This window comes from Lolium perenne, chromosome 3, assembly GCF_019359855.2.
Source record: "Lolium perenne isolate Kyuss_39 chromosome 3, Kyuss_2.0, whole genome shotgun sequence".
NCBI classification, from domain to species: Eukaryota; Viridiplantae; Streptophyta; class Magnoliopsida; order Poales; family Poaceae; genus Lolium; species Lolium perenne.
The window spans coordinates 59,415,357-59,430,948 of record NC_067246.2 but is presented as its reverse complement, the minus strand read 5'-3'; positions in this window follow the sequence as shown (position 1 = coordinate 59,430,948).

Here is a 15,592-nt window from a genome sequence, read left to right as displayed (position 1 = left end):
CTCGGCCTATTTAATCGTCCCTGACCTAAAAACCTCGACAAGTTTGACGGAAACAGAGAAAACCATCCAGAGCCGCCGCCATCGCGAAAGTCCAATTCGGGGGACAGAAGTCGCTGTTCCGGCACCCTGCCGGGACGGGGAATTGCCCCCAGAGTCATCTCCACCGCCGTCTTCACCGCCATCTTCACCGCCATCACTGCCTCCATGATGAGGAGGGAGTAATCCATCCCCGAGGCTGAGGGCTTCGCTGTAGCTATGTGGTTCATCTCTCTCCCATGTACCTCAATACAATAATCTCATGAGCTGCTTTACATGATTGAGATTCATATGAGTTTTGTATCACTACTATTCTATGTGCTACTCTAGTGATGTTATTAAAGTAGTTTTATTCCTCCTGCACGATGTAATGGTGACAGTGTGTGCATCCGTGTTAGTACTTGGTTTATGCTATGATCATGATCTCTTGTAGATTGTGAAGTTAACTATTGCTATGATAGTATTGATGTGATCTATTCCTCCTACATATGCATGAAGGTGACAGTGTGCATGCTATGTTAGTACTTGGTTTAGTTGTATTGATCTATCTTACACTATAAGGTTATTTAAATATGAACATTGAATTGTGGAGCTTGTTAACTCCGGCATTGAGGGTTCGTGTAATCCTACGCAATGTGTTCATCATCCAACAAGAGTGTAGAGTATGCATTTATCTATTCTGTTATGTGATCAATGTTGAGAGTGTCCACTGGTGAAAGTGTAATCCCTAGGCCTTGTTCCTAAATACTGCTATCGCTGCTTGTTTACTGTTTTACTGTGTTACTACTACTGCAATACTACCACCATCAACTACACGCCAGCAAGCTATTTTCTGGCACCGTTGCTACTGCTCATACTTATTCATACCACCTGTATTTCACTATCTCTTCGCCGAACTAGTGCACCTATTAGGTGTGTTGGGGACACAAGAGACTTCTTGCTTTGTGGTTGCAGGGTTGCATGAGAGGGATATCTTTGACCTCTTCCTCCCTGAGTTCGATAAACCTTGGGTGATCCACTTAAGGGAAAACTTGCTGCTGTTCTACAAACCTCTGCTCTTGGAGGCCCAACACTGTCTACAGGAAAAGGAGGGGGAAGTAGACATCAAGCTATTTTCTGGCGCCGTTGCCGGGGAGGAAAGGTAAAAGGTACTCACACTCCGGATCTCGGCTACCAAGCTATTTTCCGGCGCCTTGTAAGTACTTGAAGCTATTTCCTTTGGATCCTGCAATTGCAACTTTTTGTTTCTTGTTTACACTAGTTAGGCATAATGGAAAACAACAAAAAAATTGGAGAGCTTTTTAATCTTTTTCCTGATTTAGAATTGTTTGATGCGAAAATTAAAAAATCTATGGAACCTTATTTGCATGCTAGTAGCGATGTTATTAGTATGAATGCAATTACTGCTAATACTATGGATAAGTCTAAGCTTGGGGAAGCTAGTTTATATAAGAATAATCTTTTTTTCTCCTCAGCTTTGGAAGAAATATTTTGCTCTGATAATGCTTTATCTCCCATATGCGATAACTCTAATGATGCTTCTGATATTTTAAATCCACCTGCTGAAAGTATTCCGTATAAAATACCTATGAAAATTATTGAACGTGTTATGGACAACCACTATAAAGGGGATGGAACTGTCCATCCTAGAGATCATTTACTGTTTTTGCACGAATTATGCGGGTTATTCAAGTGTGCAGGTATCTCTATGGATGAAGTGAGGAAGAAGCTATTCTCTGCTTCATTGCCCTGGTAAAGCGGCGCATTGGTATAAATTGTTGGAGAATAGACATTCTCTTGGTTGGGAGGAAATTGCATCTCTCTTTTATTCTAAATTTTATCCTCCTCATGAAGTGCATATTGATAGGAATTATATTTATAACTTTTATCCTCGTGATGGAGAGAGTATTTCTCAAGCGTGGGGGAGATTGAAATCACTAATGCTCAAATGTCCCATTCATGAGCTCCCCCGTAATGTTATTGTTAATAATTTTTATGCGAGGCTTTCAGGACAACACAAGGACTATCTGGACGCGTGTTCGGGGGGATCTTTCACAAGCAAGGAGGTTGAAGCTAGGTGGGACCTTCTTGATCGGATTGAGGACAACGCTGAAGGATGGGAGAACGACAAAGGTAAAGAGTCAGGTATAAATTATGATTATGAATGCATTGAAGCTTTTATGGATACCGATAAATTTCGAAATATGAGTGCTACTTATGGTCTTGACTCTCAAGTTGCTGCAAATCTTTATAAAGCCTTTGCTTCTCATTTTGAATTGCCTAAAAGGAATTTTGATAAGTATCATGAACCTTTTAAAGAGGCTTGCATGAAGAATGAAATTGTTGTTAATTATTGCAATAAGCATGCTCAAACTCCTAAGAACGCTATTTCTTATAAGCATGTTAATTTTTGTGGAATGCATAGACCTTGTGGAATTAATCAAATCAAAGATGAATATTGTATCCATCATATTAATGAAAAAACTAGAAAGTGGTTTAGGGCTCTAGATGATCTTGGTACAAAAGTTTGTGCCCTCTATCCTTTTATTTGTGAAGTTTACCATGAAGTGGGTCATTTTAATTTTCAATGCTCTTCCGATGATAATTTGAACCCAATGAGTGCTGCAAATTTGTATTGTGATGATGAAATTACTCCTAATCAACATGATGAACTTACTTTATTTTTGGGGTGTGAAGAACTGTCGAGAAAAATCTCTTTGTTACATATGAGTGATCTTGATATTGATGATGTCCTGCATGGGTGTTTTTCTTATTGCATTGATAATAGCCATACAAATACTTACATACAAAATATTTTAGAAGACGACACCTTGCCAAAATATGATAGGACCGCCATGTGTTTTCAACTAATTAATGAAAAGGAGGGATCCTCCCAAGTTTCTTCTATTGTTTCTGAAAGTAAATCAGGTTATGCGGACAAGCTACCCTTCAAGCCTCTTCCTCCTAAAGAAGGGAACGAGGAGAAGGAAGAGAAGAAGAAGAAGAAGGGAACGAAGAAGAAGAAGAAGAAGGAGAATAAAAAGAAAGAGGTAACGGCGTATCCCCGCGTGAATGAGATAACGCTAGGTAACCGTAAGTATGTTGCTCCTAATGATTATTGTGATAATGAATCTGAATACGATGATCTTCCTATGCTCTCTACATACATTAATGATCATGATTTGAATGAGCATACTACTTTTGATATTGCAAATCTCTGGGAAACTAATTCTGAAAATGATGATGATAATAATTGCCATAGTGTCAGTGCTATCCATGCTTCCTCCCAAAATGATATAGAAAGCTCTAAGCTTGGGGAAGAGGTGTTTGAAAATCCTTTTGCTACTGGTCATTATGTTCTTGATACATCTCCTTCTAATAACAATGATGGTATGGTCATAGATAAACCGACTGTGAAAGATAACTATTCTATTTCTTATGATGACACTGTGCCTCCAATCTTTGATGATTATTATAAAGAATGCTATGATATAGGTTATAACTACCCTTATGAAACTTGTCATAGTCATGATTGGATTACCAAAAACAATTCTTTTAATATGCAACTTGTTTACCATGTTCAAATTCTTGATAATAATCTTGCTCCAATTACTATTAATGAGAATAACTCTTCTTATGCCAAAATTAATGATATTTCTATGCATATGAACCATGATAAGAATGTTTTAAGTGATGGGTATATTGTGGATTTCATCAATGATGCTACTGAAAGTTATTATGAGAGAGGGAAATATGGTTATATGCATCTTAATAATATTAAGTTTCCCCTCTTTATGTTGAGAATCTTGAAGTTACTCGTGTTTTATCCTCTTATGCTTGTCACTTTGTTCTTCATGAATTCATTTGTGTACAAGATTTCTTTGCATAGGAAGCATGTTAGGCTTAAATGTGTTTTGGATTTGCCTCTTGAAGCTCTCTTTTGCTTCAAATACTATTTCTTGCGAGTGGATCATTAAAACTGCTGAGCCCATCTTAATGGCTATAAAGAAAGAACTTCTTGGGAGATAACCCATGTATTATTTTGCTACAGTACTTTGTTTTATATTTGTGTCTTGGAAGTTGTTTACTACTGTAGCAACCTCTCCTTATCTTAGTTTTGTGTTTTGTTGTGCCAAGTAAAGTCGTTGATAGTAAGGTTCATACTAGATTTGGATTACTGCACAGAAACAGATTTCTTTGCTGTCACGAATCTGGGCAAAATTCTCCGTAGGTAACTCATAAAATTATGCCAATTTACGTGAGTGATCCTCAGATATGTACGCAACTTTCATTCAATTTGACCATTTTCATCTGAGCAAGTCTGGTGCCATTTTAAAATTCGTCTTTACGGATTGTTCTGTTTTGACAGATTCTGCCTTTTTATTTCGCATTGCTTCTTTCGCTGTGTTGGGTGGATTTCTTTGTTCCATTACCTTCCAGTAGCTTTGGGCAATGTCCAGAAGTGTTAAGAATGATTGTGTCACCTCTGAACATGTGAGTTTTTGATTATGCACTAACCCTCTAATGAGTTTGCTTTGAGTTTGGTGTGGAGGAAGTTTTCAAGGGTCAAGAGAGGAGGATGATATACTATGATCAAGAAGAGTGAAAGCTCTAAGCTTGGGGATGCCCCGGTGGTTCACCCCTGCATATATCAAGAAGACTCAAGCGTCTAAGCTTGGGGATGCCCAAGGCATCCCCTTCTTCATCGATAAATTATCAGGTTCCTTCTCTTGAAACTATATTTTTATTCAATCACATCTTATGTACTTTACTTGGAGCGTCTATTTGTTTGCTTTTGTTTTTGTTTTTGTTTGAATAAATGCTTGTGTGGGAGAGAGACACGCTCCGCTGGTTCGTATGAACACATGTGTTCTTAGCTTTTAATTTTCATGGCAAAGGTTGAAACTGCTTCGTTAATTGTTATATGGTTGGAAACGGAAAATGCTACATGTAGTAATTGGTATGATGTCTTGAATAACTTGATATTTGGCAATTGTTGTGCTCTTGTTTAAGCTCTTGCATCATATACTTTGCACCTATTAGTGAAGAAATACATAGAGCTTGTTAAAATTTGGTTTGCATGAGTGGTTTCTCTAGAGTCTAGATATTTTCTAGTGAGGTGTTTGAACAACAAGGAAGACGATGTATAGTCTTATAATGCTTGTAATATGTCTTTTATGTGAGTTTTGCTGTACTAGTTCGTGCTTGTGTTTTCTTCAAACAACCTTGCTAGCCTAAGCCTTGTATCGAGAGGGAATACTTCTCATGCATCCAAAATACTTGAGCCAACCACTATGCCATTTGTGTCCACCATACCTACCTACTACATGGTATTTTTTCCGCCATTCCAAAGTAAATTGCTTGAGTGCTACCTTTAAAATTCCATCATTCACCTTTGCAATATATAGCTCATGGGACAAATAGCTTAAAAACTATTGTGGTATTGAATATGTAATTATGCACTTTATCTCTTATTAAGTTGCTTGTTGTGCGATAACCATGTTCACTGGGGACGCCATCAACTACTCTTTGTTGAATTTCATGTGAGTTGCTATGCATGTTCGTCTTCTCTGAAGTAAGAGCGATCTACCACCTTATGGTTAAGCATGCATATTGTTAGAGAAGAACATTGGGCCGCTAACTAAAGCCATGATCCATGGTGGAAGTTTCAGTTTTGGACATATATCCTCAATCTCAAATGAGAAAATTATTAATTGATGTTACATGCTTATGCATAAAAGAGGAGTCCATTATCTGTTGTCTATGTTGTCCCGGTATGGATGTCTAAGTTGAGAATAATCAATAGCGAGAAATCCAATGCGAGCTTTCTCCTTAGACCTTTGTACAAAGTGTGCATAGAGGTACCCCTTTGTGACACTTGGTTAAAACATGTGCATTGTGATGATCCGGTAGCCCAAGCTAATTAGGACAAGGTGCGGGCACTATTAGTATACTATGCATGAGGCTTGCAACTTGTAAGATATAATTTACATAACTCATATGCTTTATTACTACCGTTGACAAAATTGTTTCATGTTTTCAAAATAGAAGCTCTAGCACAAATATAGCAATCGATGCTTTCCTCTTTGAATGACCATTCTTTTACTTTTATTGTTGAGTCAGTTCACCTATTTCTCTCCACCTCAAGAGGCAAACACTTGTGTGAATTGTGCATTGATTCTTACATACTTGCTTATTGCATTTGTTATATTGCTTTGCATTGACAACTATCCATGAGATATACATGTTACAAGTTGAAAGCAACCGCTGAAACTTAATCTTCCATTGTGTTGCTTCAATACCTTTTACTAAGAATTTATTGCTTTATGTGTAACTCTTATGCAAGACTTATTGATGCTTGTCTTGAAAGTACTATTCATGAAAAGTCTTTGCTATATGATTCAATTGTTTACTCATTGCATTTACATTGTTTCGAATCGCTGCATTCATCTCATAAGCTTTACAATGGTATGATTAAGATTATGTTGGTAGCATGTCACCTCAGAAATTATCTTTTATCGTTTACCTACTCGAGGACGAGTAGGAACTAAGCTTGGGGATGCTGATACGTCTCCAACGTATCTATAATTTCTAATGTTCCATGCTTGTTTTATGACAATACCAACATGTTTTGTTCACACTTTATATCATTTTTATGCGTTTTCCGGAACTAACCTATTGACGAGATGCCGAAAGGCCAGTTGCTGTTTTCTGCTGTTTTTGGTTTCAGAAATCCTAGTAAGGAAATATTTTCGGAATCGGACGAAATCAATTCCGGGGATCTTATAATTTCAGGAAGCTTCCGGAGCACCGAAGAAAAGTCAGAGGGGTGCCAGGGGGGCCCCACACCCCAGGGCGGCACGGCCCAAGGGGGGGGCGCGCCCCCCTATGGTGTGGGCACCCCGTGGCCCCTCCGACTCCGACTCTCGGCCTATTTAATCGTCCCTGACCTAAAAACCTCGACAAGTTTGACGGAAACAGAGAAAACCATCCAGAGCCGCCGCCATCGCGAAAGTCCAATTCGGGGGACAAAAGTCGCTGTTCCGGCACCCTGCCGGGACGGGGAATTGCCCCCGGAGTCATCTCCACCACCGTCTTCACCGCCATCTTCACCGCCATCGCTGCCTCCATGATGAGGAGGGAGTAATCCATCCCCGAGGCTGAGGGCTTCGCTGTAGCTATGTGGTTCATCTCTCTCCCATGTACCTCAATACAATAATCTCATGAGCTGCTTTACATGATTGAGATTCATATGAGTTTTGTATCACTACTATTCTATGTGCTACTCTAGTGATGTTATTAAAGTAGTTTTATTCCTCCTGCACGATGTAATGGTGACAGTGTGTGCATCCATGTTAGTACTTGGTTTATGCTATGATCATGATCTCTTGTAGATTGTGAAGTTAACTATTGCTATGATAGTATTGATGTGATCTATTCCTCCTACATATGCATGAAGGTGACAGTGTGCATGCTATGTTAGTACTTGGTTTAGTTGTATTGATCTATCTTACACTATAAGGTTATTTAAATATGAACATTGAATTGTGGAGCTTGTTAACTCCGGCATTGAGGGTTCGTGTAATCCTACGCAATGTGTTCATCATCCAACAAGAGTGTAGAGTATGCATTTATCTATTCTGTTATGTGATCAATGTTGAGAGTGTCCACTGGTGAAAGTGTAATCCCTAGGCCTTGTTCCTAAATACTGCTATCGCTGCTTGTTTACTGTTTTATCTGCATTACTATCGCAATACTACCACCATCAACTACACGCCAGCAAGCTATTTTCTGGCACCGTTGCTACTGCTCATACTTATTCATACCACCTGTATTTCACTATCTCTTCACCGAACTAGTGCACCTATTAGGTGTGTTGGGGACACAAGAGACTTCTTGCTTTGTGGTTGCAGGGTTGCATGAGAGGGATATCTTTGACCTCTTCCTCCCTGAGTTCGATAAACCTTGGGTGATCCACTTAAGGGAAAACTTGCTGCTGTTCTACAAACCTCTGCTCTTGGAGGCCCAACACTGTCTACAGGAAAAGGAGGGGGAAGTAGACATCAGCGGGTTATTCAAATGTGCAGGTATTGCTATGGTTGAAGTTAGAAAGAAACTATTCTCTATATCGTTGTCTGGTAAAGCGGCGCATTGGTATAAATTGCTGAAGAATGGTGATTCTCTTGATTGGGAGGACATTGTGCCCTTATTCTATTCTAAATTCTATCCTCCAAGTGAAATTCACAAAGATCGGAACCGCATATATAATTTTTGGCCTCATGATGGAGAGAGTATTGCCCAAGCATGGGGGAGATTGAAGTCTTTAATGCTCAAATGCCCCATTCATGAGCTTCCTGGTAATATTATTATTGATAATTTCTATGCAAGACTGTCTTCTCAAGATAAGACTCTGCTGGATACTTCTTTTCTGGATCATTTACACGCAACAAAGAAGAGTTTAAAAGGGACCTTCTTGATCGGATCCAGGAGAATACTGAAGGATGGGAGAACGACAAAGATAGAGAGTCAGGTATAAACTATGATTATAAATGCATTGAAGCTTTTATGGATACTGATAAATTTCGTAATATGAGTGCTACTTATGGTCTTGATTCTCAAGTTGTTGCAAATCTTTATAGAGCTTTTGCCTCCCATTATGAATTGCCTAAGAAGAATTTTGATAAGTATCATGAACCGTATAAAGATAAAATTGATTCATCTATAAATAAATGTGTAGTAATTGAAACTGTTGATCATGTTATTCCTGAGGCTTATATTGAAAAAACTCCTTTCCCTGCTAAAATGAAGGAGTACTCTGTTATAAATAGTGCGGTTAATAAAAGTGAAAAGAAACCTGTAGAACCTGAAGAGCAAATAAAAGTTGAACCTGCTATTGCAATAGTTAAAGATCTTGTGACTGAAAATGTAGAAGATGGTCATATTATTTTCTGTGAAGATGCTTCTAATATTGTTTCACATCCTAATAAGTCTAGGAAAGCTAGTGTTCCTATGCTCTCTGTTAGAATTGGTGATCATTGTTATTATGGTTTATGTGATATTGGTGCAAGTATTAGTGCTATTCCTTATGAGCTTTATACGGAGATCATGCATGAAATTGGTTCTTGTGAACTTGAAGATATTGATGTGGTTATTCGGCTAGCTAATAGAGAAACTATCTCTCCTATTGGTATTGTTCGAGATGTGGAAGTTATATGTGGTAAGATTAAATATCCTGCTGACTTTTTGGTACTTGGTTCTGCTGCTAGTAAGTATTGTCCTATTATTTTTGGTAGACCTTTCCTAAATACTTGTGGAGCTGTTATAGATTGCAAGAAGGAAAAAATTGTTACTAAATTTGCTGGTGAATCTTATGAGTTTAATTTCTCTAAATTTGCCAAAACTCCATATAAAGCTGATTTGCCTAATAATGATTTTAGAGTTGAACAGTGTGCATCTATTGCTCTTGCTCCTAATAATCCTTTGCAGCAACATTTGGAGGATAGTGAGAGTGAAGTCTTTAGGGAAGAAAGAGATGAGCTTGATGAAATCTTCCTTCGTCAACCTATTCTTAAACATGACTTGCCGGTTGAAGATTTAGGTACAACACCACCACCAAAGGAAGATCCTGTTTTTGATTTGAAACCATTGCCTGATAATCTTAAGTATGCTCATATTGATGATAAGAAAATATATCCTGTTATTATTAGTTCTAAGCTTTCACATATTGAGGAAGAAAGGTTATTGGAAATATTGAAGAAACACCGAGGAGCTATTGGCTACACTCTTGATGATTTGAAGGGGATTTCTCCCTCTATTTGCCAACATGCTATCAATATGGAAGATGATGCAAAGCCTGTTGTTGAACATCAGCGTCGTCTAATTCCGAAGATGAAGGATGTGGTAAGGAATGAGGTATTAAAACTTCTTGAAGCTGGTATTATATATCCTATTGCTGATAGTAGATGGGTTAGTCCTGTGCATTGTGTTCCTAAGAAAGGAGGAATGACTGTTGTGCCTAATGATAATGATGAGCTCATCCCTCAAAGAGTAGTTGTAGGGTACAGAATGTGCATTGATTATCGAAAAGTTAATAAAGTTACTAAGAAAGATCATTACCCTTTACCCTTTATTGATCAAATGTTAGAGAGGTTGTCTAAAAATACTCATTTTTGCTTTCTTGATGGTTATTCTGGGTTCTCACAAATTGCTGTTAAAACTAAAGATCAAGAGAAAACCACTTTCACTTGTCCCTATGGAACTTATGCTTATAGGTGTATGCCTTTTGGTTTATGTAATGCTCCTGCTACTTTTCAAAGATGCATGTCTGCTATTTTTCATGGTTTTTGTGAGAGTATTGTGGAGGTATTCATGGATGATTTTTCTGTCTATGGGAATTCTTTTGATAATTGTTTGCAAAACCTTGATAAAGTTTTGCAGAGATGTGAAGAAACTAACCTTGTTCTTAATTGGGAGAAATGCCACTTTATGGTTAATGAAGGAATTGTATTGGGACATAAAATTTTCGAGAGAGGTATTGAAGTTGATAGAGCTAAAGTTGAAGCAATTGAGAAGATGCCCTATCCTAGGGATGTTAAAGGTATTCATAGTGTTCTTGGTCATGCTGGGTTTTATAGGAGATTTATTAAAGACTTTTCAAAGATTTCAAAGCGTCTTACTAATCTTCTTCAAAAAGATGTACCTTTTGTTTTTGATGATGATTGTAAGGAAGCTTTTGCAACTCTAAAGAAAGCCTTAACAACTGCTCCTATAGTTGAACCTCCTGATTGGAACTTACCTTTTGAAATTATGTGTGATGCTAGTGATTTTGCTGTAGGCGCTGTTCTTGGACAGCGAGTAGATAAGAAATTAAATGTTATTCATTATGCTAGCAAAACTCTTGATGCTGCTCAAAGAAATTATGCTACAACTGAAAAAGAATTATTAGTTGTAGTCTTTGCTTGTGATAAGTTTAGATCCTATATTGTTGATTTGAAAGTTACAATTCATACTGATCATGCTGCAATTAGATACCTTATGGCAAAGAAAGATGCTAAGCCAAGGCTTATTAGATTGGTACTTCTTTTGCAAGAATTTGATTTACATATTATAGATAGGAAAGGTGCCGATAATCCTGTTGCTGATAATTTGTCTAGATTGGAAAATATAGCTTATGATCCTGTTCCTGTTAATGATAGTTTTCCAAATGAACAATTGGTTGTAATAAAGGTGAGCTCGCGAGATAGTCCTTGGTACGCTGATTATGCTAACTTTATTGTATCCAAGTACTTGCCTCCAACCTTTTCAGCTCAGCAAAGGAGGAAATTCTTTTATGACTTGAGGCATTATTTTTGGGATGACCCACACTTATATAAAGAAGGAGTGGATGGTATTATGCGAAGATGTGTTCCCGAATATGAACAACAAGAGATATTGAGTAAGTGCCATGGTAGTGTTTATGGAGGACATCACGCCGGAGATAGAACTGCACAAAAGGTTCTACAATCAGGTTTTTATTGGCCAACTCTCTTCAAAGATGCAAGGAAGTTTATTTTATCTTGTGATGAATGTCAAAGGGTTGGTAATATCTCCAGACGCAATGAAATGCCTATGAATTATACTCTTGTTATTGAACCATTCGATTGTTGGGGATTTGACTTCATGGGTCCTTTCCCTTCTTCAGAAGGTAACACTCATATACTTGTCGCTGTTGATTATGTTACTAAATGGGTGGAAGCCATACCTACAAAAAGTGCTAATGGTGAGACCTCTTTAAGAATGCTTTTAGATATTATTTTTCCTAGATTTGGAGTTCCTAGATATATTATGACTGATGGAGGTTCTCATTTTATTCATGGTGGTTTTAGAAAAACTCTTGCTAAATATGGTATTAATCATAGGATTGCTTCCGCTTATCATCCTCAAACTAGTGGGCAAGTAGAATTATCAAATAGAGAAATTAAATCTATCTTGCAAAAGACTGTTAACAAATCTAGAAAGAACTGGGCTATTAAATTGAAGGAAGCACTATGGGCTTATAGAACTGCTTATAAAAATCCCATGGGTATGTCACCGTATAAAATGGTTTATGGGAAAGCTTGTCATTTACCTTTAGAACTAGAGCACAAAGCTTATTGGGCGGTAAGAGAACTAAATAAAGATCCTAAACTTGCCGGTAAGAAGAGATTGCTACAATTAAGTTCTCTAGATGAATGGAGAAGTGAAGCTTATGAAAATGCTAAACTCTTTAAAGAGAAAGTTAAGAAATGGCATGATAGAAGAATTATCAAAAGAGAATTTAATGTTGGAGATAAAGTCCTATTGTATCGGTCTCGTCTCAGATTTTTTGCAGGGAAATTACTCTCAAAATGGGAAGGACCATATGTCATTGATGAGGTATATCGATCAGGAGCAATTAAAATTAGCTCTCTGCAAGGTAATCCCACACAAGTGGTGAATGGGCAAAGACTCAAGCATTATATCTCTGGTGATTCTTATAATAAAGATGTTGATGTTATTCAAGTGGTAACTCCGGAAGCCTTCATCAAAGGCCAAGTTGACAGTCCTGCAGAGTTCGACTTTGAATAGGTAACAGTTCTGGTAAGAAAAAGTCCGCGTTTAACTTTCCGAACAATGTTTTTACAACTTTTGGAAAATATGAAAAATTACGAGATCAAAACGGAGTGGAGGAGACGCACGAGGGCGTGCCCCCACAGGCCGACGCGGGCCCCAGCCTGGCCGCGCCGCCCTGTGAGGAGGGCCCCTCGTTGCTCCTCTCCGACTCTGGTTCGGCCTGGTACTTTCCTTGTGTCGTAAAACTTTCTGCTATATAATCCCCCGTACCCCTGGAGGTCCGTATATCGTTTTCTCGTCGTGTTTTGTTTCGAGTTGTTTTCTGCCAGGATCTGCTTCGGATCTAGAGCCAGCATGTCTTCATCGGGAACTCCGAAGGACAGCTTCTTTGAGGACGTCGTCAACCCGTACATCCTGAAGATGGACCCCAAGGAATTGCTGCTCGTAGATGGAGAATTGCAGATCAAAGATGTCCAGGGTCCTAGAGGAAAAGGAAGCTTGGAAGACAGAGTGGAGAAACTAGAACAAGAGGTCTTCAACTACAAGAAGATGGCTAAGCGTGAAGTGGACATCTTCCACAAGATTGTGTCTGAACTTATTGATGGACACAAGAAGGAGACTGCAAAGTTGTGGGACGATATCTTCTCGCTTCACGACACTACCAACAAACTCCAAGCTCAACTCTATGATGTTCAGAATCAAAACTGTGAGTATGAAAACAGGTTTAAACACATCAGTTATGCTGCTAGTTTTAGGATTCCGGAGACCAAGATGTCGTTTGTTGATGGAGAGCCTCTTCCTTGGAAGTTTGATGATGGCAAGGATTCACCATCACCACCGAAGGAGTAATTCATCATCGGTATTGGCATCCCCTTGGTTTGTTCTAAGCTTGGGGGAGTGCCGCGGTATCACATCATCACTATCTTTCACCTTTTTATTATCAAGTAGAGTCATATCATGAGTAGGGAAGTTATCATATAAGATGTGTTGCGGTATGGAAGTATCTCTCTTTTAGTGGTTATCTATGTATCCCTTGGTGTGAGTTATCGTTATGGAATATTAATGAGAAGTTTTATCATTTACATATTGCACATCTTATTTTAGTTTGCAATCTCTATTATGTGATTGATCTTGTTGTTAGTATTGGTATCACTTTGGGAGCATTGATTAAATCTATTTGGTTTTGGCAAGCTTAGCATTGGTCAATAGCAACAACACGTTGAGTTTAAGTAGAAAAGAGGAAATACATGTAGATATGTTATTATCTTTCTTGTTAGTTCCTAGCTTAGTGTTCTGAAGTTAAATTTGTTTGTGCTTACAAGTAAGATGCATGATTGTTTCTATCACATGTATATTTGTTTGTTTCCCTCCACTCTTATGCTTGCTAATTAGCCTTGCTAGCCAAAGACCTGTACCGAGAAGGAATACTTCTCGTGCATCCAAACCCTTTAAACCAAACCTATGCCATCAGTGTCCACCATAACTACCTACTATGTGGTATTTCCCTGCCATTCAAAGTAAATACTTCATGTGCTACCTTCAAACAATTCAAAAATTATTACCTCTTATTTGTGTCAATGTTTTATAGCTCATGAGGAAGTATGTGGTGTTTTATCTTTCAGTCTTGTTGGGCATCTTTCATTAATGGACTAGTGGCTTCATCCACTTATCCTATAATTTTGCAAAAAGAGCTGGCAACGGGGTTCCCAGCCCCAATTAATTAACCCTCATTAATAATTCTCTTCACATGTTTTGCTCCTATTCATCAGTAAGCAACTTAATTTTGCAATAGACACTCCTCCATGGTATGTGAAATGTTGGAAGGCACCCGAGGATTCGGTTAGCCATGGCTTGAGAAAGCAAAGGTTGGGGGGAGTGTCATCCTTAAATAAACTAAAGTACATGTGTAAACAAAAGAGAAGAGGGATGATCTACCTTGCTGGTAGAGGTAACGTCCTTCATGGGAGCCGCTCTTTGGAAGTCTGTTTGGCAAGGGGGTTAGAGTACCCGCTACCAGTCGTTGACAACAACAAACACCTCTCAAAACTTTATTTTTATGCTCTCTATATGATTTTAAAACTTGAAAAGCTCTAGCACATGATTTAATCCCTGCTTCCCTCTGCGAATGGCCTATCCAGTAAACCTATTTCCCTCCATCTCGAGCAAGCATTTGAGTTGTTGTGATCAAACTATCTATATTGTGATCTACTTAATCATGCCTTTTATTCTTCCTTGTTTAAGTACAAGTTTTATCTGAATGAACATAGCTTTGAAAGTTATCAATGATTATGAGGAGATTACTATGATTGAGTATGCAAGTTTATTATAAGCTTTAATATGAGAGCGCTGCTCAATAGATAAGTATAATCTGTTAACTGTTCTCTGACCAAGAACGAAGTTTGCCATCACCAATTATGATTTCCTATGCACCTTTATTTTTGATTACCTTTTACTTGTTTCAAGTTGAATTATATGAGGAAGTTGTTCACTAGAATGTCTTGTGTGAATGAATGTGATGCTTCTTGTCCGTATTTTATTTATCGACTCTTCACTCCATAAACATGTGGTCCTGTTTACCGAGTTCAGTTTCGCTTGGGGACAAGCGAAGTCTAAGCTTGGGGGAGTTGATGCGTCCATTTTGCATCACTATTTTATATCATAATTTGCTGTTATTCATTGATATATTTCATACTTGGAGATGATACTTATGTTATTTCATCTATTTTGCATGTTTCATGATTATTGGAGGATCGCGCACCGGAGTCAGGATTCTGCTGGAAAAAGCGCCGTCAGAATGCAATATTTCGGAAGATCAACAATTGACGGAAATTATATGAAAAATCCTATTTTTCCAGAAGACGAAGGGAGCCAAAAGGGGGAGCCGAGGAGGGCCGCCATGGGCCCACCTCATAGGCTGGCGCGGGCCAAGGCCTGGCCGCGCCGCCTTGTGAGGAGGGGGCCCACAGCCCCCTCTGGCCTCCTCTCC